Source organism: Ochotona curzoniae, unplaced genomic scaffold (genome assembly GCF_017591425.1).
Source record: "Ochotona curzoniae isolate NIBS_2020 unplaced genomic scaffold, NIBS_Ocur_1.0 scaffold_4701, whole genome shotgun sequence".
NCBI lineage: Eukaryota > Metazoa > Chordata > Mammalia > Lagomorpha > Ochotonidae > Ochotona > Ochotona curzoniae.
This window is the reverse complement of record NW_024467122.1, coordinates 35830746-35855393: the sequence shown is the minus strand read 5'-3', so window position 1 is coordinate 35855393 and position 24648 is coordinate 35830746. Positions and strand designations below refer to the sequence as shown.

Genomic DNA, 24648 nt, shown 5'->3' with positions numbered 1-24648 from the left:
TGAACACACAGAAATAAAAAAAATAGGCTAAATTCATATATATCTTGATACTTTTGTCTCTTTTATTAAGTGGAGCTAATTTTTTTTTTTAAAAGACTGTAGGGAATGCAAAGGCTTGTCTCACATTTGAGATCTCAAAGCTGCTCCTTTGATTTGAACTGAGTCTAAAAAAAATTGAAAAATACTATTTTTCCCTTTATTGACAAAATCCACAAGGAGCAAGTTATTGAATAAATGCTAGCTTTAAGCAAAGCATAGGCTTTTTAGCTGATATCTTTTAATTTTTTTGTGAATATACAGCAGAAAAGAGATATAATTTAATTTTTATGTGCATAGCTATTTACACTGTTTTATTTTAAATTTAGTTAATGGACGGATGCTTACTTTTTATATATATTTTGTTTCAGGTATCTTGTTTATAGCATTTGGCAAATTATAAATGAATATATATATGGTTGGAAGTGACTAATGCACACATATTTTACATATATGTGTGTGTGTATATATGCATATGTATATACAGAGAGAGAGTCACGCACACAGAGTCCTTCAGTTCAGGTACCATTTGCGCTACGGATGCTGCAGACATTTTTGTTTAAATGTTTGTATTTATACTTTCTAAGTCAGCATTTATTTTTGTGGTTGTTTACCCACAATGAAAGAGTTCTAATAAAGATGTGCTCAAGTTGCAATATAGATTTTGCTGAAGTGATCACCTGTTGGCATGACTTGTAGATCAATGTTTATGTTTTAAGTTACAGCAATTTGAAATTCTAGAGATGCAGAAGAAGTGGCTCCTCCGCTTTTTTGACAATGGAGAGGTATTTATTTGATTACCTTTTAAATGTCTGTGTAATTTAGATATTTGTTCCTTTTGCTTACACTAAGTCATAATTTTGTTTAACTGGTGATATGCATATATATGCAGATACATGAAACAGAATGAAAACTTTTTTGAATTGTTTGAAGCAGCTCAGTTGCTATAATTCCAGAAAATAATCAGAAAAGCTCAGTAAAAGGTTTAGTAACTAATTGGATCCTGTGGTGAATCTGTGGAGGACAAGTTGTTCATTTGTTACAATTGTATAGTCTGAATGTGTTCTACAGTAATGCAATAAGCTTGTTACTTCTCACAATGGGCCCAATGAAAAATAATCTCTCCCTAAGATGTTATCAGCAAACACTTAGAGAGTTACTCAGGAAAAGGTAAAGAGTAAAGAAAAAAAAAAGTAAAGGAGTAGCAAGGTTACTGAAATAGATTTGAAAATGGTTAATACTGGAAATTGGGGGGGAGCAGTGTATGAGTTAAGGAGTGGAGTGGAGGAAGAGAGAAGGGAGGCAATTTTTATTCTAGGAGAAAAAAAGTTCCCCAACACCCAAAAAAGAGAAGACAGAGAGGATAAGTTAAAATTAAAGACACGGACCAACTAAAAGAAAATGGGAGAATGGACAAAAGGAGACCAAAACAGCTAGTTGAATTATTTTCTTTTAAACAAATTGGACCTGGTTCTATTGGTAGAAAAATAGTTTTGCTAGAGACCAAAGTTTCTTAATGTTTAACAATTCTTAGAAGTTAAGTGTAGAAGTGAATTTTGTAAGTATTTTTAAAAAACCAAATTGAAGACTGATAAAAGTTCTAGCTGTGAGATTAGGCAAAGGAAAGCCTTACTACCCATTTATGAACTAACCTCAGAGAAGGGCATGTTTAGAACTTAAATACATCGATGGCTTATTGTTCGCTGTTGCTATAGATTTTCTTTGTAGAATAAAAGTATACTAGTGTGCGCGCACACACACACACACACACACACACACACACACACACACAACAGCATTTTGCCTACCAAAAGTTAAAAATCAAAGAAGTTGAAATCGTATATGAAATGAAGGGATCTGAAAAATAGAAGTTAGATTTCCTCCATGAATTTTTTTTTCTGATCATCTTAAGTGAATGTAGTTACTTGTAATAATACTTGTTTTATTTGTTTATTTGTGCGAAGGAGACACTGAAACAGACTTTTCCGTGACAAACTTCATACTCTGAAGTCAAGAGTAAACTGGAGTTTTTTGAATCTATAGCAACTGAGTGCTAAGTTCTGCGTGGACATATGTCCACATTCCATATAGAATGGCATGATGAGAAGTTTGTTTACTAGGTACATCTGGACACAAAGTGAGATACAGAGAAAACTTTGTGAAGGCCTCCTGATGCCCACTCTACCTCTTCTTTGTCTGGATCCATTGCATCCTAACCCAAAATAGCTTCTTGGAATAAACAGCTGAATCTGGCGTGGCGCATCCCACATTTTTGCACCAAGTTGGTTGTAATGTTATGTTATTTGTTGTCACTAACCTTTGCCAGTTAAAAGTTGCTCATGCCAGAAAAAAAAAAATACTGAAATATTTGGATCTTCTTTTCTACCTTTCAGTGTTTTTCTTATTGAGATCAAGTTTTGATTATTTGAAAATAATGACAACATAAAATGTGGAATCTCAAATTATAGTTTGTTTCCGAGTTTAACTATTTGACTTGAGTTTGGTATGACCTCAGTTTAAAAATCTTTAGCATGTGTAGCAATAAGAAAATGATGTAAACTGGAATAATGAAAAAAAAATTATTTCAAATACATTTCTTCAGCCTGTAACAAATTTGGAGATGCAGTAGCACGTTGTCCAGGACTCACAAGATTTAATACAAGTGTCTTTATGATCACAGCAACCCTCATGTAGGCTCTGTGACTTGCCTCTAATCCAGAATTGATGAAGGCTGAAGGGTGCTGAGTGGATTGCTTTTAAAATATATATACTTAAGTTGGTGACGATTTTACTCAGTCTGTGGATAAATCCAATATATGCAGGACTATATATATTATAGATATATACACATATATGGTTTTAAAATTTGCGTTTTCTACATTGTTGAGGGATTTTACATGCATGGAAAATTTTTGCTTTTGAGAAATTCTGTTTTTATGATGCGCTGCAATGCCCGGTTGTGTTTGGAGCCTGAAAGCCTGTTGGAGAATTAGGTTAACAAAGGGTGAAGGTGAAGATCATTAGAGGTTTCCGAGCTGACTGAAAGGGTTGTTGGGGCTGTGTAACTGTGCCTGGAGGGCGGGGTTCCCGTACTTTCCTCCTTCGCCAGATAAGCTGCCCCCAACACCGCTCCAGCTCCTGCTAGAAGGATGGAACTCTGCACCACGGAAAATCCACGCAGCCACTCCAAGAAGCCGGGTAGGTGAAACTTGAATTAAAATCACCCCCTCCCTACCTCCTTCCCACCCTCTTCCTTTTTTCCCACCAGAGGCCAGATCCTGGAGATATGGAAAGAATGAGGGCCATCTAGATTGTCTTTTTGCGCGCACACACGCCTCTGCCTTCTTCCCAGGATCTGCCTACCTGTAAGAGTTTAAAAGGTGCTAGCGACCCTGCACAGTACTTCATTCTCGATTTTCTTTTCTTTTGTGTGCGTGATTATTATTATTATTATTTTTTCTCCTCCGTCTTCCTCTCCTTCTCCTCCTTTCTCTTCTTTCCCCTCCTCCTTCTCCTCCCTTTTTTTTTTTTTAATGAGAAGGCTTTATTTTCTTTGATCACAATCTTTTTCCCTCCATAGCCTCTGTTGCACAACCCCTACCCCTGGCCAGCAGCAAGATAACTATAATCTACTTCTTCATTTTCATCCTGCCACCTTCCAAACCGACCCTTTCCTCGCTGCAGTGGTCAGTCCCCCGGAGACCTTGTCCTAAGGGTGTAGGCCATGGGGCTTCACGCCGGCCAATATTTGATGTAATCTTGTGTGTGTGTGTGTGTCTTTCTCCTTCTCGATTTCTATGTTTGTTTTTTTTTTCTTTCTCTCTCTCTCTCTCTCCCTCCACTGAAGACTTCACCTGAGTTTGTCCGAAGGGTGCGGAGGCGACTAGAGGACTGGGAGCGTGTCTACCCCATCAAGGGTGAGTTGAAGTGATTTTCAACCGCAGACCATTGAGGTGCGTTCGTTGTGGCCCACCTACTTAACTGCTTCGGACTGAGCCTTAACTGCTTCGCGACTTTGGGGTTCCAGGGCTGAAATGTGGTTCCGCTCTCCCCCTTGCCTCCACAAACTGTTTCTTAGCAGACGCTCCAGCAACAACAGGCTGCTGAAAAAATGCTTGATTTATGGGATTTTTTTTAACCTTGACAAAAATCCTGTGGCTTTTTAGGCAAAAGGATGCAACTTCAGCGCAAGCTTGTGGGGAGGGAGTGTGGAGAGGAAACAGGACAAAATGATGCGGAGGAGCGGTGGTGGAAGACGGAAGTAGGTCCGAACCTGCACTAGGATTTGCTGGTCTCTGAGACTTGCCGCTGGAAGCAAGCGCTTTTCTGAACATTCACTGCCGGTGATGTTGGCGCGCTTTCAGATGAAGCTTGGTTTTGCTTCAGAGTCAAGAACTTTCCTCTGTCCGTTCCATCTTTTCAGGATAGCCTTCCTTCCTCGCTCACTGCCCCCTACTTTCGGACTCACCCGCACCCTTGCCCCCCACCCGCATTTGGGTCAGACTAGGGACCAAGCCTGGCTGTGGCGTCCTGCGCGGTACCGCACGGATGCGCGAGGCTTCTCTTCGAAGAACTAGGGAAATGAACCCCGTTCTGGGCTTGACTTTGTCCCTGCAGGGAATATCTTAGTTCCCGGCCTTGGAACTCTCAGGCAAATAATTGATTCTTAATGCACTCTTAGGAGATGGCGCCTTGTAAAGCTCCAGAGCCTGGCTGGCCCCGGGTGGCTGCGAGCGAGCGCGCGCGCGCCACTCGCAGGGCGACTCAGCCTGGGCGGGCCGCGGGTTCTGGCTGTGGGGTCCCAGTATCCTTCCCCGCGCCCCCCGGGACTCCTGCGGGTCTGCTGCTGGGGGTTAGGTGGGGGCACCGCGGTGGGACTAGGAGGACTTTGGCGGCAGAGACCTGGCGGCATTGTCTGATCGGGGGTTTGGCCTGATATGGAGAAGTAACTTAGGCGGCGCGGTGAGGGTGGCGCTATCGAAGGAGGATGGAACTCGCAGTCCGCGTTCCGGCTGCGGGGGCGCTGGGCGCTGGCGGGGAGTGGCAACGTGAGGGCGCTCTTGCCCAGGACAAGCCGAGCCAGGGGTTTAAGAGTCGCTCGTTTTCGGCCAACGCCAGCAAAGCTGGTTCCTGAACCTTTGGCTGGCGCGCTTTTCTACGTGTCCCCCCCCTCCCCCATCTTTCTTCTTGGTCTTCTGGGTACTCTCCCCCCACCAACACTCCAGCCCTCCTCACCACTCTTTCCGGCACCTTTACCGCTCTTCAAGTTTTCTTTTTTGTTTACGTGGTAGGGTTTCAGAACTCAGCACTTCTCTGCTTAGATGACGAAACTGGTTTTCTCTGTAACAGACGTCTTTTCCCGCTGCCCACTCCGCTGCCCCCTCACCACACCTTCCACCCCGATTTCGCGTCTGTGCCCAAGCCCGCATCGTGGTCTCAGGCGGAGGAGGGTGACAGTCCCAGGAGAGGTCCCCGCAGCGCGATAGGCGGCCCTGCCTTGGGCCGAGGAAGGCCCCGCGGCTCGCGTGGGCGCTGCATCCCTCGCGATTGCGGGATGCTGGCGCGGTTGTCTGCAGCCCGGGAAAGGCCAGGAGAGGGAGAGGGAGATGCTGAACAGAGCTGTCACCTGTCCCTCACGCCCCATCCCGCTTCCTCCAGCGGTCGGACCCAACTGTAGCCGGCGCGGTCCCCACCCAAATCTCCACTAAAATCTCGAAGGAAGCAGTAACTCTAAAACTATAGTGATCAGAAATGGCGCGTAAAAAGCCTAAATGGTGATATCTGTGAGGATGAGAGGGGAGCTGCTCCTGGCTGGAGTCTTCCTATGGCTCGGCGAGCCAGGCGCGCTCCGTGCGCTCCGCCGGGTCCACGGCCTGGCGGGGAAGCCGCCCTGGAGGAGAGCCGCGCACAGGGACGCTTGGAGAGCCGCGTGCAGGGACCCACCCGGCCGCAGGAAACGGGGTGCTTAGTTAACTGGCGCGACTGAGAGGTTGGTCAAGAGCCTCACTAGAATTTTTCCTGCTTGGTGGCACTTCTGGGATCGGAGTTGTCCTCCGCAGACTTACTTTCTAACCCCCCCCCCCCTTGCTCTTCGGGCATTCTTTGAAACGGAGCTTTCCAGGTGCAAATGTATCTTCCTCCTAGGCTTTTCTTTTTAAAAATTCCTTTGATTGAGCAGGAAGCCTGAAAATCGTAATGCGGTTAGGGAGCGTTGTTTCTTCATTTCTTTCATTTTCTCATTGCTCTGAAATTTAATGACCTGATCATTGTTGTTTCAAGTTAAATTATCTGTTAAATTAGCCCTAAACAATAACTGGTGATATTTTCCTTTTGGGTCTGGTTGCCTCCCTGAATTTTTGGCCCCGATGGGGAAAGAGAAGCATCTCGGAAAGCAGGGACAATGCTTGGTCATACAATATTGCCAAGATAATTCAAATCGATACTTATGTGCCGTTCACTTTACATAGGGGGAAAAATTCACTTTCAAAGCAACTGAATTTCGTAAATTATAAATAAGAAATTGTTTTAAACACTTGTGCTCAGGAACCCCGGGTTCAAGGATGAATGTTAAATAAGCGTCTTTGTTGTTAGGGGAAACAGATATGAACAATATTTTAATTACCCTCCGGAACCTGAATTTTGAACCTCATCACACATCCGTGGTTCTTATTCTGAATCAATTCGGTCTCTCCCTCCCCCGGAGATAAATATTTCCAAAAGAAAAATAAAACGTTTTCGCAAAATCTGAACCACTATTTTACATGTGAATTTCTAGGAATCCAAATTATGTTTGTTTCTTTGAGTCAGACTGCTGCTTATTTTACAATGATTATAGGACATGATTTTTGGAATCATCTAGATATTTCTCTTTCTCCTCGCCTCCCACTCCTGGTTTCATATTGCTTATATGTTCAGATATCCAGGCATAGGTGCGAGACAGCACTTCTGTGGTACAATGAGGAAATGACATCTTTCCTATTTATTCTAACAGAAGGCCCAAATAATAACTAAATCCAAATGTACTGCAATAATTGAAAAATATTTTAAAAATAATGAACACTATTGTGTTTTTCCTATTAAAATATGCTGAATGAATAATTAGAGGCTGAGATGAAGGGTGTAAAACTTGGAGCAAGAGTAAGGTGGTAATTTTATTATTTGATACTTTTGAAATTTCTATAATTAGTGATGTAGTTTTAAAGTTTGGCAAAGCTTTCTTGAAAAAAAAACATATAGAGCACTTCTTCCACTCTGTTAGAAAAAGCCTGGGAGAAATAAAATAGAATCAGGTAAAATTGCAGCAGGAGTTGTTTATTTATTTTATTTATTCATTTTTTCAGTAGTCGTGGTAATCGTGGAGTTGAAAAATATATTTTTAATTACACACTGCAAGCTCTGATTGCAGGTTGGAAAACTAAAATCGATCATGCTGCCATCAATAATGTTGTCTATTGCTGCATTGATTTGTGTTTATGCAGAAGCTTCCAGTTATTTACTTACATATTTCAGCATTTGCTTCTTGATTATTATCCCGGGTTGTTTTTAATGAAGGAGCTCATATAGGAAGTGAAACACACTTGACAGATCCATTTTAAGTAAACCTGATAGTGAATTATAGCAACCCAATGAGTTTAGGAAATTACTTATACTTGCTTTTTAGCAATTATGAACCTGCCTCTGATTACAACCTGGTACTGCTTGAAAACTTCCATTCTTTTCTTCATATCCTCTTTGTATATTTCAACAAAATGGAAAAATAATTCTGTGAAGCCAGATGAAATACAGGGAAGCTGAGGTATGAAACTTGTTGTCGCGTCACTGGCATAGTTAGCTTCTCGTCGAAAACAAGGAGTTGGCCATTGGGATTTGTAATGCTGTGGATGAAAAAATCAAGCAGTAATCATTTGAATACAAAACTAAGACATCTGTTTCAAAACAACTGCTAACTCAAATTTATGCCAGGGCATTTATGCCAAACAAATCATCCTGGAGTTCTGGAGTATAAAGTCTACATACACACTCATAAGCTGTTATTATGTGTGTATGTGTGATCATGTCCTGTGAAGATAGGCATTCTCGTGAGCTAATATCTCCCACTGAATGTCATGGATCAGGGTTCAGTTGAAGAAACACAACTAAGGATCATGCGCTTTGTCTTTTGTAAGCAAGGCAGTAGTGGGAGATTGAGATGGATGCGTACTGTGCTGCTCTAGTGCCCATCACAAACTATGGGGAGGTTGGTTGAAAATTAAAAGAAAAACGCAAGCTAACTTTTAGAGAGTGGTTGAATCCTCGCGGATGAGTCTTTTCCTAGCAATTTGGAGGATGACTCCCTCATGAATAGTTTGTGGAGTCACCTCCACTAAATAGGGTCAAGAGTCCTGGTTTTCCACTCTTGCTACCCCCATCCCCGTCCTCAGTCTTTAGGAGGATGATACAGAGAGGAAAATGAACTACATCGTTTTTGAGAGCAAAGCTACCGTAGGAGATGGAGGAAAAATATAAGCTCCTCACCCTGTCGAATTTTCTGAAACTACTTCTCAGCGTCCGGGCTTGCTTTGAGAGTTGGAGCTGTGCTGTCCCGGGGGCTTCAGGCAAAAAGAAGGTGGGCAAATCTCGGGACCGATAGTTTTGCAGAAAGTTGAAGGAAGAGTTTTGAGTTTCTTTATTTGCTTAATTTTTCTGTCCAATGCCAAGCCCTCAAAAGTTAAGTGAGCGAAGCGGCCCTGTGGGGCCATTCTTGGCATTCCGTGGAGATTGAGATGCCAGAGCATCGGAGGAACAGGATTTATATCTGAGACGTTCTCACCCACCCCTCCCTCAGTCTTTTTTTACGCACACACCGGCTCGTCCTCACGTGCGTTGGGGTAGTGGACAGTGTTGACTTGAATTGCTCTCCCTCGCTGCAAGCCTTTCCTGTGAATGAACCCGAAAACACTCGACAGGTCGTGAATAATCGTTTTAATGAGTGCGCAAAGCGTGCGACGGGGTGCACCGAGCTGTCGGGTTAAACAAACAACTTGTACCCTGACCAAATCCGATTGTCAAAGTGCAAAGTGATGTCAGTACCATTTCCATTGCCTTTCGGAAATCCACAGATCTGACACGCGGGAGTCCAATTTTCCCCATTAAAGAAAAATAACAATATTTTTCAGCCGTGTATGTGATCTTCTTTAATATTAATCTGAGCCAAACAGAACCTCATTTGAAAACCTGAGAATTAGTCAAGTCTGCCTCAAAATAAATGAACAATTAGACAAAAATCCCAGTAGCTTGGGAAAAAAATGAAAAAATCAAAACAAATATCAAATTAGAGGAAGAATCTGTTTTTGCTAGTTCAGCTCTCATTGCTGACCACCATCTTTAAAAGAAATTGTGCCTTTACATATTGTGCTGTAAAAATTGTCTATAGCTGCACAATCGTGTTGTTTAAAAAATGTAGTCTTGCACTAAGATTGAATCTGTAAATCAGCAAAGTTTTTTTTTTTTTTCTATTGGAAATGTAACTCAAATATTTGCTGTCAGTATGCTAGCCTATGAAAGAAAGAAAGGGTAAGGCAGGCTTACATTTATGCTTTCAAGGAAAACAGTTTTGAAAGAAAGTAATGTAAAAGGAACCCTGATGGGCTGCTGTCTAAAACAATAAGAAAAGTTACAAGTGAGCTCTTTACAAATCACACCCTCTTCCCCACCAGTTTTATTATTATTATTTTTTTGCACAACTGTGTTAGAGAAATAATTTTTGTTTCTTTCCCATTTAGCAAAATAGATCTACTTGAAATCTGCTGCATGTGTCCCCTTCCTAGTTCATTCTTTATTTTTCACAATTTCAGATTTTAACATAAAAAATAAGAGCACAGAACTTCAAAAGATGTTTTTACAATCTGCTTTGCACATTCTTTTTTGAAAATCTGCAGAGGAAGAAAAGCGTACCAGTTTCCTCTGCTCTTAACTTACGTACACTCCTGTCTCAGACCAAATGACCCTGATGATTGGAAACCAGTACATCAGTTCCACAAATCTAGCTTCTTCAGCTCAGTAACAACATAGGAAAACCAAGGCATATATTTGTATTGCATTAAGTATTATAAATTATGCATTTGTTGTTGTTGTTGTTAAAGGCAGAAAATAGAAGACACCTTCCAGGCTGTGATGTTATTTGTGCTTTGTAGTTGTAATCAGTTTGGAGAAAAGAAATGTTAGTGATCTGCTACCCTTGAATGAGGAAACTCAGCGTTTGCTGTTATTGCTCAGTGCTCCGTATGCCTATGCCTCAGTCTGACCATCTATTTCACATGTAAATATGTCTGCATACAGCTGATTGTCATTATGTGAGATAATCCAACTAGAGCATAGAGCTGAGTGATTTGATGGAGTTACCAATTTCTTATGGGAGTCTTTGTAGTTTTGTCATTAATTGTAGTTGCTAGTTTTTCTGCATCTGCATCAATTTAGTCACAGTCGGATAAAATGAAAAATATTGAAATTCAGTCTCCATTCTCAAATCTTGGAAAAGGCAACCAGGAATGTAGAAAAGCGTTTTTGTTGATTTTTTATGTAGTGAATATCTGCATTGGTATGAATTCAGAACAATCTTTATTTTCTAGGAAATTTAACAAAAATTACTATTAAGAACCAGAAGCAAATGTCTTAAAGTTGTTTTAAATTAATTCAGGCACAAAACAGACTCTGCAGTTATTACCTAAACAGATTTCATTTCTGTGGGCTGACGACTGAGTAGAGAAATTTTGGGAGTCACTAAAAGAGCTGCCTCCATTTCTGTTTGAGATGCACCAACAGCAAAGCTAGAGCGTGCATCTGTTTTTGCGTGTATATATGTAGTTAAAGAACTACACGAGCAAAACATTAATTATATTTGAAAGAGAGCAGAAGGCTTGTTGTGGAGAGAATTGCGTTATTGAGTTTTATCTAACAGAGTCTGTTTAAGAGGACTGAAATTGTATACCTGTTTTATATCATGGATCCTTTTCAGAAAGCTGTGTGATAGCAAAGGGAGGAGGAAGGCAAACTTAGTTGGGAGTGATCTTAAATACTTGGATAGTCCCTGGTAGGGGTAATCCACATGAAAATGCAAATCACAGAAAACACAGGCACAAGATCTTTGTTCTCTGTCAACAAAAGCAAATAGTCCCCTCCACCCCCACCACCTCCCACGAAAATCATAGAATGATCTTAGCTGAATTTGTGTGTGTATGTGTGTGTGTGTGTGTGTGTGTGTGTGTGTGTGTTGGGAGGCATTGAGTGACTAAGAAAACTTTAATCATATTTTCGATCCCCAAGCCCTATTAATTTCTCAGCTGCCAGGTTTTATATCCAAAATTTAGATTCTCTTCCTCCTAAATCCTACATTGGTATGAATCATCCCTGATCATTTTTAGTTTTTGGCTTAATTGCTGGTTTCCAACTTTAAATTACCAATAAACTAATTAATCTGACTAATTTTGCTAAACTTCGGTTGAATAGTATAATAGCTGAAACGACAACAAAAATAAAACAGCAAATACTGAAACATTAATGATGAAAATAACCCATTAATAATAATAATGCAAACAATCATAGTAGAAGTAATTTTAAAATAATGTCTGGCAGACAAGATAAAGACAGAATTCTTTTCAGTCTGAAATTTGTATATCATAGAATGCCTGATTTCTTATCTTGCTGATTAGGTAGATCCATTCCAGCACAAATCAACTTTCCTATAATAGAGACTCTTTTCATCTACCATGATAGATGTTTCTTTTTTCCTCCTCCTCTTTCTTTTAGTGGCACCAAGTACTTTTGTATCCACTCCCTTCATTGCTGGAGACAAGTTCTCCTTACAGATGTCATTTCCAAATAAATCAACCCAGGAAGGAACCTAGAGCAAGGATGGAATGCAATAGGATTCTGGTGTAGAAGACTCTGGTGGGAGTCCCTTGCAGCTGAAGTTCTGCTGGGGAGTAGGCAAGATGTCATGTTTGGGAAGCATTTTCACAAAGCTAAGGAGTTCAAGGAAGGCCGAGTAGACTGGGGTTCCTGCGGGTCCTAAGAAATCATCTGCGCTAGGCACCTAGCTCCTGGGGCAAGGAGGAGCAAATGAGACGTTAGATTCTCCAGGATGAGCTCTTTTGATTCCTTCATAAATAGAGTGAGAAATAATGGGGGCCATACAGTGAAGAAAGTAGAAGTTGAGGGAGTTGAGCAGTTTGAAGATGCTAGTAACTGTGGTGGTTAGCAATAAAGCTGGAGCCCATAGCCTCAGCATGAGATGAAGGTGCTTTTCTGTAAATCTGCCAAGCCTGATTGTTTCTGGTGACAAAACTGCCACCAGATCCTGGGACTATGCTGGAGAGAAGGAATCCACTAGTAACCCTGTATCTGTAGCCATCACTCTCTCATCTCCTAGACCAGCAGGTCCAGCTACTTCCTCAAGATACAAGGAAAAGAACCAATGCCAGGGGGTGGATAGGTGGGGAGAAAGTTAAACTCAATCTTTACCAGGCTGACGTTGGTGTTAAAGCAGGTTGTTTGATAATTGCTTTCATTTGTGAAGGTGGAAAAAGAAAGCCAGGTAGAAGAAGGGCGGTTATGGGAGAAGAGAGCAGGGATTGGGACCCAAATTCCCTAGCAGCTCAGCAGTTAGGACCAAATGGACAAGGAACTTAGCTTTACCAGGACAATTTTGGATAAAGAAAGGATAGCTGTTGAATACATTTCCTTTGTTCTGTTTTTCTGCAAGTTGATGTAGCCCTGGAAGCATGATGATTTACACACTTTAAACATTATAACAAGGGCACAAATTCAACAGTCTTATTCTCTGGGAAACTTTTTTTTTTTTAAATGCAATGTCTTCAAACTCAAATATGCTCAAGCCATAGCTTAACAATCAAACAGTACCAAAAGAAGAAGGGAAAGAGGAGGGAGGTGGGATTGCAACTTTGCTGCTATAGCACAAGGCATCTTTCTCTTCACCTTTCACAGCAGGGAGATTGGCAATTCTTTTGTTTTTCTGTCTAGTTTCTCATTTTTAAAAGAGTATTTTAAATACCCCAGTTCATGAGAATATTCTTTCATTAAACTCAGCAAAGAATGAGGACTTTCACACTGAAGACAAATTCTGGAGGTGATGTTGAGTCCTATTTAAGTCTGCAATGGGAGAATAGTGGCTTCGGCTGCAGCTGTATATTGAGCAGTACCCAGGCTTTCTCAGCACACTAATAATAATTGCCAAACTCACTCCAGAGTTAAGGGTGGCTGGGATTCAGTTTGTTACAACCTTTCATTGTATTTCTTCTGGAAGTGCAGTTCTGCAACTTGAAAGCAAACTGTAGTTTTCTTGTACAAAATCTAATTCTAGGAAAAAAAAATAGTATTTTAAGGACAATATTCTCAGTAACTTTTTTCCCCCTACTTATTTGGGAGGTTCGTTCAATCAGAAAACACATTATGCACTGTAAAGTATGCCTCTTGAGAATTTCTTTTCCAACATTTTAGTTTTAATCGTGTATAACCGCAAAGTTTTGAGTCAATGAAGATGAACAGCTAAAAGAAACCACGGTTAATGCCATGTAATGAGGACATTTGACAGAAGCTATAGACTCCATGTGTAATCATTTCACAAGGTAGCAACAGCTTTGCACACATTCATGTGCATGCAGAGATGACGCACCCAAGTAACAAATCAATAGGTTTCTTTATCCCAGTATTTTTATAAATAACCTACATATGCCAGATATTTAAATGCCTACAAATGTGTAATACGCACCAGGGTATGGTTTAATCATGAGCTTTTTGATGTAAACTGAAATCTAAACAATATAATTATTATTTCTAACTTTTAAAATCTCCAGTCATCAAGATTCAGTCATAATCTGTAACTATTGCAGGAAGGCCAGAACCACCACATTTTGCTTGGATTGCACGATGGAGAAAATACAGAATTCTTTCTGTATCAGAAGCTTCAGAAGTGAGGAGTTTAGGGGTATGTAGAATTAACATCTATGTACCTTTCCCATAAGCAAATATGTACAAACGTAATTCTTTAAAATCACTTGCTACTGTAAACAAAAGGAACATAAACTGTTTCAAAAACTGGAGAGGTAAACTCAAGTCAAGCCTTTAAGGAGTCATTTCAGATGATGTTCAGTAATATTTTTTTCCCCAACAAAGAATTTCTCAAGGCAGAAAAGCCAGATCTGTTGCACAGTGGCAAAGCAAAATATTTTAGTAATGGGCTGTAGGGGGATTTAGTGGATTGACATTCTGAATATTTATGAGGAGTAATAATCTTTGGAGAGGGTTGTGTGATTGTCTGTCAAGATCCAATCCTCAAAATGAGGCAAGGGGAGGTTTGGGAATGGGTATGTGCAAGCATTTTAGCTATTGTGAATGGTGAAGGATTTGACCTGGGCAGGAAGGAAAGGCGTCTTTGCCATAGGAAGATCTGCACAAGAGCTAGCACTCCTATCATTTTTTTTTTTTAATGTACACTTTTCAAAACCATGGCCTTTTCATCAGGCTCTCATTTGTAGTCCTAACATCACAGACAACGGCAGGCTTGCACTGCAGTGTGGTCCAAGTATCACTTCAGTTTTAAAACGCAAGCAATAGACTAGAAAAGAAAAAAAAAAACCACGCATATAGTCACAGTCTTATCAATGAAATCTGCATGGGCAGCCTGGAGAATATGGAAAAGGGAAGCTTCAACATCAGACAGCGAGAGGAGTTTTTCTCTTTAGGTGAGTTTTGGGTTTAGATGTTCAGTCAAATACTGTTCGGAAATTGGGATTAACTGAGCAGTTCAAATACAGATCTGCCGGAAATCATGCTCTGTGCGAATGAAAATGAAGGAATTTATGCATATTCTAATTTTCCCTCTCTGGCTGCTATTTTGGAGGAAGAGATTTCTTTTGCTGATGGTGGGACTTTTTTGTTCTGCACAGGAAATGTGTAAATGAACACAACAGTCTCTCCCTCCCCCCCTTATTCCTTTTCCATTTCTCTCCTTCATGCCACCCTTCTTTCAACACGAAGTCCGTACCGCCCTCAGTGGGACAAACCCCAAGGCCAGGTTCCCTCCCAGGTCCAAGTCAGTAACGAAGAGGGAATCAAGAAAGCGGAGTTAGGGCTTCCTTGGGTTACTGAATCTTTAGGAATTCATGTTGAATTTCTACTCCATCTTTGAACATTTCAAGAGCTACAGGGTAAGAAAGAGTCACACGTTTAACACGGTAGAAAATTATCTAGAAAGTCCATCCCCCTTCTCAACTGACTTTTCAGGGGTGAGGAGGTTGAAGAGAGTTTTAAAATTGAGTTGACACAGATCTTGTCGTGACACCATCAGCGCCAGTCCAGGCACTTTCCCCTCTCGCGTCTCTGGGAAACAGATAGGGATGTTGGCGTTTTCATTATGTTAAGACCAGTAAGAACGTATTTGCATTGCGACGTGAGTCGGCCAGTCACCCGGTGCAGACAAGAAGTGGAGTGGCTCTGAGACAGAGGGGCTCCTTAGAGGGGCCAGAGAAGTAGGGTGGGGTGCAAGCGAGGGAGGAAACGTCCCCGCGGGGAGAGGGAGTGAGCGGGAACTGGACGGGGCAGAGAGCAGCTCAGCATCCCCAGTCCCCGCATTCGCGGGGCCGAATCCGAGTTTGTGCTGGGGGATTAGACGGATAGCTTCTCTGAATTCCATCTTCTTTCCGACGATACATCTCCATCAAGACCCCGTATTCTATTTTAGTTGGAGGAGAGGGGAGAAAAAAATTCCTGGAGGGGGCCCAGTCCCCACAGACGCTCCCACGAGCCGCAGGAGGCCCCAGCTCTACCCGCAACACGGACCTCCGCGAGGGGAGAGAGGGCAGCGGGCAGCCAGAAAAGGGGCGCTCCTCTCTCCGCCTGTGCCACAGCTCCTGCGCTCCTCCTCAGACCCCCTCTTGATGTCCCCGACCCGTAAACCCAGAGTGCCAATTATCTGAGGTCTGGTCCGACCGATGGCCGGCCCGGCTGCCTCAGTTTGGCCCACCCGTGGTCTTGCCCTTGTGGCTTTCGCCCAGGTGTCGGTTCCCCTCCCTGACCTTCCAGAGTGAGAGGGGCTGATTCTCCTGAAAATTCTGCAGAGGGCCACGGCCCCTACCCTGGTAACCCAACATCAAGGTTGCCCCTACACTTAAGAAGCCACTTCGGAAAGGCTCCAAAGTCTTTATTTTGCAAAAAGCCTGTTGTGGTGTGATAGAGTAGTGGGATGCCAGACACCCCTGAGAGGCTTCCAGTGGCCTGGCCTGGTATGTGTCACACACAGCCATGGCCTGCCCCAACATGAGGGGGGCATTGTACTCCTGGCCCCTCTCCTGAGTGGGCCGCCCCGTCTCCATACACCGGTGGGACCTGCGTTTCTTTCCCAGTCCCGTGGATGAGGGATGCAGGCGAGATTTTGTTTTTGTTTTTGTATCTTACAGGTTGCTGGTGGGATCCAAACTTTTTCCCCTCCTTACTCTTTATTTTCACGTTTCTTTAATCGCTTCACTTCCTAAATTTGAGGGTGGAATGGTTTAGAGTTGAAGAGAAAAGGCCCATTGAATACATGTATTTATTTATTTATTTTGGTCTTTTCAGATCCCTGCCCCCTTTTGAATTCCCTGAATAAATTCGTACCAGCAACTGAGGTCAAGGCACAGTTGTTTTGCCCCCAGCCAATGCCAGTAACCGCTCCTAGTAGGCCTGCAATAAACGCTGAGTTGTTGGATAACTGATCCTCCTCTTCAGTCACGGGGCACTTAGGGTTAGCAGGTGTCTTCAGCCAACTGACTTGCGTGTTTTGCTGAATTCAGATGAGAGGCCAATAAATAAATGCTTTTTAAAGGCACTTTGCTTTCATGTTCTCTATTTAGGGATCAAATCCTCCTTCTCCCTGCTGTGGGGGAGGGGTATCCTTAAGAATTTCTGAAAACATTGCCTTGAACTTCTTCCTACACACAGCATAATATCCTGTGAGTGCTAGGATTTTAGCACTTAGGACTTTTATCAGCCCTCCTGTAAGGATTTTCCTTTTTTTCTGTTTTGTTTTCTTTTACAGCGGTTTTTCTTTTTCTAGTAAGAGGTCAAGACCTTATGAAATTAAGTTAATCTCTCACAACCAATTTGAGGCAGAAACCAAGAGATTTCTCTTTGGCCTTTCCACTGCTGTATTGCAGTCTAACCCTTGTCAATCTTCATTCGCTTCAGTATGGCCTCGAATACTTCACTCAGCAGTTCTTATTCTTTACCATAACTTTTGCTTTAAAGTGTGATAAGAAACTATTTGTAAAGGTTGACAGAACTTTTAGGGTTGTGCAGTTGTAGGATTAAATGCAGCCATCATACATCAGCTACATATCCTACCAAATACCTGTTGTGTGCAGCTAGATTATTCCCTAGAGTATTTAATGTTCCTCTTCCATTGATTCTAAAACAGTGAAATAACCAATGAGCTAATAACCATGAAAGCACTTTGAGAGGTTATAATTGCTAATTAAATGCAAAGCATATTTATTAGCATCATTATTAAAAGGTGTCAGAGGGATACAAATCAGATCTGTTCCTATCCTCTGGGAACTTGCAATCTAGTTGGGCTTAAATAATGGAATTTAAATTGATAGAAAGCGCTACTAACCAGTGTTCAGTGTTTGGTTTACTTAAGGCATTTAGTAAATGATTGTCTCACCATAAATTCACAGCCGTGCCATTCTTTCAATGGAAGTATAGTACTGATAAAAAGCAAGGCAAGGTTGTTTAAACGGATCTTCACGGGTTTGTCCATTGTGTGTCACATAAGAAGATCAGAATGTGAAAGCTGTCTGTGTATGATGAGGGAAAAGGGGGCATATGTGAAGAACGAGGTATTTGGTGAGATGAAGTTGAGTGATAAATCGTACGAAATCTTAAAGACTATTCAGAGGAGTGTACACTGGATGGTAGAGGTGATAGAGACCTAGGAACGCCCAATAAGTAGATTAAAATTGAGATTTATTTTTAAAGTTTTTCTATCTAGCTGCTGAACACAGTGAAAATTGAGGGACAAGGAGTTGGAAGTACATACTGGGATTGTGAGATTACTAGGGCATGGTTATAGTCAGACCTGTCATTAGGTCCCTTCTCTCCAATTTCTCTATAGTGGATATTACATTGAAATGATGCACTCAGAAATGAGTCCTGAAAAGAATATGAGGTGCAGTGCCACTGGGGTTGGTGGTGCCTTTTTATTTTTCATTGGTTAAAAATTTTAATTTTTGCTTTATTTGAAAGGAAGTAACAGAGGCAGGGACTGGGGACACACACACACACACACACACACACACACACACACACACACACACATACACACACATTTTCCATCTACTGATTCAGGCCAGGATACAGTAATGCAGTCCAGGTTCCTAGCTCAAGGCACCACAATATATAATACAGGTATCTCCCCAGAAAACATCTTGATCACTGACCAAACACCCTTATTTTTCATTATTGATAATTATAGGGAATGTTAAAATTGACAGATGGTGACTGATTTCAAGCTACCTTCAACACCAGTTAATCTCATCAAATTTATTTGTTTGTTTGTTTGTTTTGCATTTGGTGTGACTACCAATGATTTAGTGACAGTAGTTCTCAACTAGGGGTGTTTCTTCCCCCCTACTATCTCCATACTCTGTGGGCATTTTGGTAATTTCTGCAGTTTTTGTTTAAGCGGTTGTGGAACCACTACTGGCATCCAGTAGGTAGAAGCTGCAGATATTGCTAAGTGTGCTATGATCTGTAGGGAAGCACCCCACAACTTCAAATTATCCTGTCCAAAAGGTCAATAGTGACAAAATTGAAGGATCCTCACTTGTAGGAATAAAGCCTGAGCTCCAACTCTGGGGTGCTACACTCTGGGTCACAGGACCTAAATTCAATTACGATAATGATTTAAATTGGAGAAACATGCTGCTTAGTGAAGCAGACGTGAATCCGAAGGTGCAGGATCCCTTCCTAACCCTGAGACCTTGGAAATGAAGAATTAGGAGGGCACCTGCTTAGATGTTCCACCTTTTATAAAACAGAGTTAAAAATCTTCCTTAAGGATCTTTCATTTAAATGTTATTTATTAAATTAATAAAATGTGCCTTTGGAGTTGCTTAGCAACTTATGGAAAGCTTTTTAGAAGTTCATTTGTTTGTTTAAAACTAGGGTAGGTTGCATATTATTAGCTACATTACATAAATCAACAAAGAAATGTATCCTGAAAATGGAATAAGATGTTTCAACACATTTTCTGCTCTCCATGTCTAGCAATTAAATCATTCTAATTGTCTGGTAGAATTGCACCAAGCATTCAACCAACATTATTTATGAGAATGAAGCTTCAGCATAATATAGACTATGCACAAGAACCAATGGGGGAAAATTAAACAGGTTTGTTGTAAAGTATGTGTTTATCTTAACCCTTCTTTCTTATTTTTTTTTTAAATATCTTATCTACTAGGTACTTATATTAGACACTAATTATACTGTCTGTGAAAAGATTTTCTCCAACACCCTTCGGTGCCTGCACCCTTTAATCATATCTCATTACATCTACCTAATCCATATCTTTTTCACATAGCCAGGGCTCATTAACAGTTTTAAAAGCCAATCTTGGACATTATCATTCCTTGTAATCAAAATGAAAATAATGCCAAAAATATTTTATTTCTAAAATGTGATGGAGTAGTTAACTTTTGTTCTTAAGTCATTTCTTCTTTAAATATTAATGAGGAATTAACTTTCAGACATGCATTAAGCTAGCAGGACTGGTGAGATGTGTCTGAAAGCCCTGGAGCACCTTTCCCAGAAAGTTATTTTTATAAGCTGTTTTAGCAGAGGATCATCAGTCACTTTGAAGGGAAGTGATCCTTGATTAACAGTTGGCTGATACTGTGCTTTCACAGATGTGTGGCAACGATACAGGTGCTACCTACAAAACAGGACAGGTAATTCACAGACTAAGCATTTTGTTATTGGGCTAAAAAAAAAATCTGAAAGCTTGAATGGGTCTTCTTTGTTTATTACCTTCTTTGTTGTAGACAAAATGAACCAAAAATCCCACTCAAATGATGAGCAAAGGGCATCATGTTTTCTATAAACTTAAGGAGAAGATTTTAAGTTTTATGTTACCTTTGATTTTCTGTTTTTAGGAAAGGAAACTTGGGTTTGGTATGGTGAAACTACAGGTTAAAGTTGCCGCCAACAGCACTGACATCCCATATCAGGACTCTGATTTGAGTGCCCGCTGATCCTCTGTAGAATTAGCTCCATACTGATGTGCATGGGAAAGCAGTAGGAATGGATCTGAGTTCTTGGGTCTCTCCAAGTGGGAAACCCTCACTTCTGGCCATTATGGCCATTTGAGGAGTGAACCAGTCTACTGAAGATTTCTTTCTGTCTTTGCCCTCTTCTGTCTGTAATACTGCCTTTCAAGTAATTAATTTTTTTTTAAGCAAGAAAAGAAAACTGTGATGAAATTTGCAGTTACATGATTAACACAGAGTTTCACAACTCTCATATCTCTTAGAATACAGCTAAGAGCAGTAACAAGTGCTTCATTGAAATGGAACTTCTTTGCCATTATGATTAAGCTTGAGATTCCTTCTAAAAATCAACCCTTATTTTAAGAATCTCAGAAAAAGTTTATGGTTTATTGTTTGCTTACAATGTGCATAATATTAAGTAATAGTATTTGTCAAAACCAGTAACCAAAAGTCGTTGTTCAAATGTGTAACTTTCAGACAAGTACCCCCAAGCTGGAGTGGTAGAGGTATAATGAGGCTTTCATCCCTTTTTGTTTTTCCCTGCTCATCAGTCCTGCTACATGGTAATTATCTCTCATTTTTGGTATTACCTTCAAGTTTCTTTGATTTTTTTTTCCCTTGAAACATATGTTTTTCTTTTGGAATTCTATGTTTCTTCTGATTTCTTTTCATTAACAGGGTTCAGCTTATTGCTGATTTTATGAAACCATTATTGTGAAAATAAAGTGAAATCTTACAGTGGTTAGTAAGCTTGATGTTGTGCCTTATCCTTTACTATTGTGCAATTATTCAAAATTGAATAGAGTAAGATAGAGTTGTGGAATATGTAACATTTTTAGGATTTATTTTTATTTGAAAATGTTACAGAGAGAGAAGGAAAGAGAGAGATCTTCCATCCATTAGTTCATTCTCCAAATGGCTACAATGGCCAGAGCTGACCTCATCTGAAACTGGGGTTCAGAGGCTTCTTCTGGGTCTGCCATGTGGATGCAGAGTCCCAAGAACTTTGGCCCTTCTCCACTGCCTTCCCAGGTCATTATCAGGAAGCTGGATCAGAAACAGAATCACTGGGATCGTTCAACTGGCAGCCAAATGCGGATGCTGATACTGGAGGCAGAGGCTTAGCTATACCACACCATTAGCCCCTAGAATATGTAACATTTTTAAGAAAAAATTGCACACCTGACATATTTCCTTAAAGTTCTTTACATATATTTACAAAAATATTTATTTATTTAAAAGGTAGAGAGATACATACAGAGAGATAACTTGTTTTTTTAAAAATTTTGAATAGGTTTATAAAATTATATTTTTGACAACCTTTACATAGTTAATTAGGGTAAAAAGGTTCAGGGCTATAGGAAAGTGGGTAAGACTATTATTTCCATATTGTTTCCTTCATGTTTAAAGGGGGATATTGAGGGAGAAGCCCCACCCAGCTTCCCACCCACCCCAGGACCATTGATTCTTTTTTTTTTTTTTACATTTTATTATTATTATTATCATTTTATGATACAGTTCCATATTCCCTTATCCCCTCCTCAATTCCCTCCCCCCCCACCTAGTTCCTCTATATCATTACTAACATATAGTTCTTCATACACAGTCATATGTCCATCTTTGCAGGCATGGACAAGGGCAGAGAATCCAGCATCCTATTGTCAAGATATAAACAGTTTCATTGTGATTCCATCTTTGTCTGGAAGCAGAAATGCATACTATACTTCATCCTCACATCTGGATGTTTAGTCTCCATTTCACAGCTACTGTACATCCCCTTAAATGAAAAGTCATGATACAAAATCAACAATAGAAAAATAGAAATTTACAATGCCATGAAGTTAAATGACACGTTACTAGATATGACAGTCTCCATTACACAGCTACTATACATCCCCTTAAATGAAGAGCCACAAAACAAAATCAACATCAGGGAGAAAAAAGAAATTAACAACACCAAGAAGTTAAATAACATGCTGGTTCTCTTCCTAAATTCCTCCAACAGCTGTATTAAGCTAGCCAGCAGCTGGCTACCAGGAACTAGATCTGAGTTTTCTATGTGGGTGTCAAGAACGCGGTACTTGGCCATCTTCTGCCACCTTCCATGTGTATTAGCTGGGACCAGGGTTGGAAGTTGGTTTGATGGAACTGAAACCAGGTTCTGTGATTGGGATGTGGGGCAGTCAAGCAGCAACTTCACCTGCCCACAATATCTGCCCATAATCATTTTTGGAAGTAATTTTGGATATGGTTATGGATATGGTCAGTTACACATAGCTGGTTGCTCACATGTGTTCTTAATGTTCTGTGTGCTTTATTGAACTAACTTGACTATTTAGATGTTACCACATTTTTATGGTTCCTTATTATCAATTAAATTGCGTCTACTAATAAAAACCAAAGCCATTCTTTTTTTTTCTTTTTATTTGTTTTTGTTTTTAATTGTTAGGGTGGTGGTAGTGGTGGGGGTGGTGGTTGGTGGAAACTAAAGCAGTTCTAATAAGCAGACAATAACATGGCAAAACATCACAACAACTTATAATATTTTTATAAAAATTTTCTCATGCTTATCATTTGTTTTCTTCTCCTTTTTGTTATTTTCAGGGGTCATTTCATTGGTTGGTGCAATGAAGACTGGCATGATTATTCATATCACATCAAGAATATCAACTCATCAGTGTGCTGATACAAACCAGAGGCTTTCTAGCAGAGAGAGCTTGGAGAGGAGGAATCCTCCCAGCTGTACTCATGTTGTGGCTCCAGACAGAAAATGTGCTTCATTCATCAGCTTTTCTTTGGTGGGGGTGGGGTGGGAATCCTAATTTCTATTTCTACTCTAGAATATCCTGCAAACTCTCAACTGCTAGCTAGATACCTTGGTTCATCTGGATCTCTCTTGTGTCGGAATAGTCGATCAGTTTTTCCACAATCTGGCTCCACAGATAATGAAGCAGTAACAGTAAAGAAATGAGTTTCGTAGACTCATCCTCCTTCTGCCAGTCTTGAAGCAGTCCAGTGGTTTCGTTAGTGTTGTGATTGAACTTCCTATCTCCCACACATGTTTGTGGTAAAGTGCTCATCTTGGAAAACAAGGACACACACTGCGGCACTGGAGTTTGCTTTTGGAATATATGACAGAGTGAAGCTTGAACAAATAGCATTTTTTAAAATTGATACGGTGCTACTGGCACAGTACCATCTATCTTGATATTGTGTGCCAGCTTTAACTTGTTTTGGACCACACCTCCTTCAAGAGAACGGTTGTGGCTGGTGTGGGGCTTGATACCATGATAAAGAGCCATCATATCTCTTGTGATGAGAATCTATAGAACTTCACTCTAGTGTTCCATATTACCTCCTGTTTTGATCAGTATACATTGTATACATGCATTAAATTATCATATTGTAGCCCATAAATATGTTTATCTATTGTTAATAAAATTGTTTTAAAAATGCATGTATTAAGATGTTAAATCCTATATGCGTTATTACTTCAATCCTAAGTGAACGAGAAAGCAAATGTTACTGTTTATGTTCACTCATTCCTCATAAATGGAATTTCTCAGGGTACATTGTCTTTTCCTGGAATTAATTATTTCAATACTTTGTTTTGTTCTTACAGATTATAATGAAAATTGAAGTAAATTTGAAATCAAGAATGCAGTATGAAGACCAGCTTTGTGGCTCAACGGGCTAAACAACTGCTTGATTTCCTAGTATCTAAAATGGAGTATGGGTTTGAATCCAGCTACTTCAACTTGGATAGGAGCGGAAAATGGCCCAAGTACTTGGGTCTCTATCACCAACTTGGAAGATAAGGATGGAAACCCAAGCTTCAAATAATTTCTTTCTCTCCTCTTCATCCTCCATTTCCCCCCGCCCCATGTCTGCTGCTTTGTCTTTCAAATAAATAATACATCTAAGAATACAAGTTGTAAATGCCCTTTGATTGTTAGGTTACAAGACCAATACAAAATATGAATAGATCAGTACAGACTCAAACAAAATCATCTTTAAAAATTCACTTCCAAAGAACAGAATTTCACTTAACCAAAGTACTAGTTTATTTACAAAAAATACAATACTGCAAGCAGATAACGGAAGATCAGAATCACAGCAGGACAATCTATGCAAGTAACAATTTGTAGATGAGTAAGGGGTTTTCGTTCCATGAGAATTCAATCTAAATGATGCTCTCAAGGCCCATGCAATGGTGCAACAGATTAGGCCACCGTCTGTGAAGCTCACACCCCATATCTGTTGCACCAATCTGAGTTCCTGCTGCTCTTTTTTGAACCACCTCCCTGCTAATCTG

The 24648-nt window shown here is 40.5% G+C and overlaps 1 long non-coding RNA gene across 1 annotated transcript; it reads left to right on the top strand.

Annotated features, from left to right (window-relative positions):
* The first annotated feature begins 3172 nt into the window (after positions 1-3172).
* On the top strand, positions 3173-23966 carry LOC121149441. Its single transcript, XR_005882656.1, has 3 exons — positions 3173-3234; positions 3884-3953; positions 22938-23966. It is a non-coding gene; the product is annotated as an uncharacterized LOC121149441 (long non-coding RNA).
* The last annotated feature ends 682 nt before the right edge of the window (positions 23967-24648 follow it).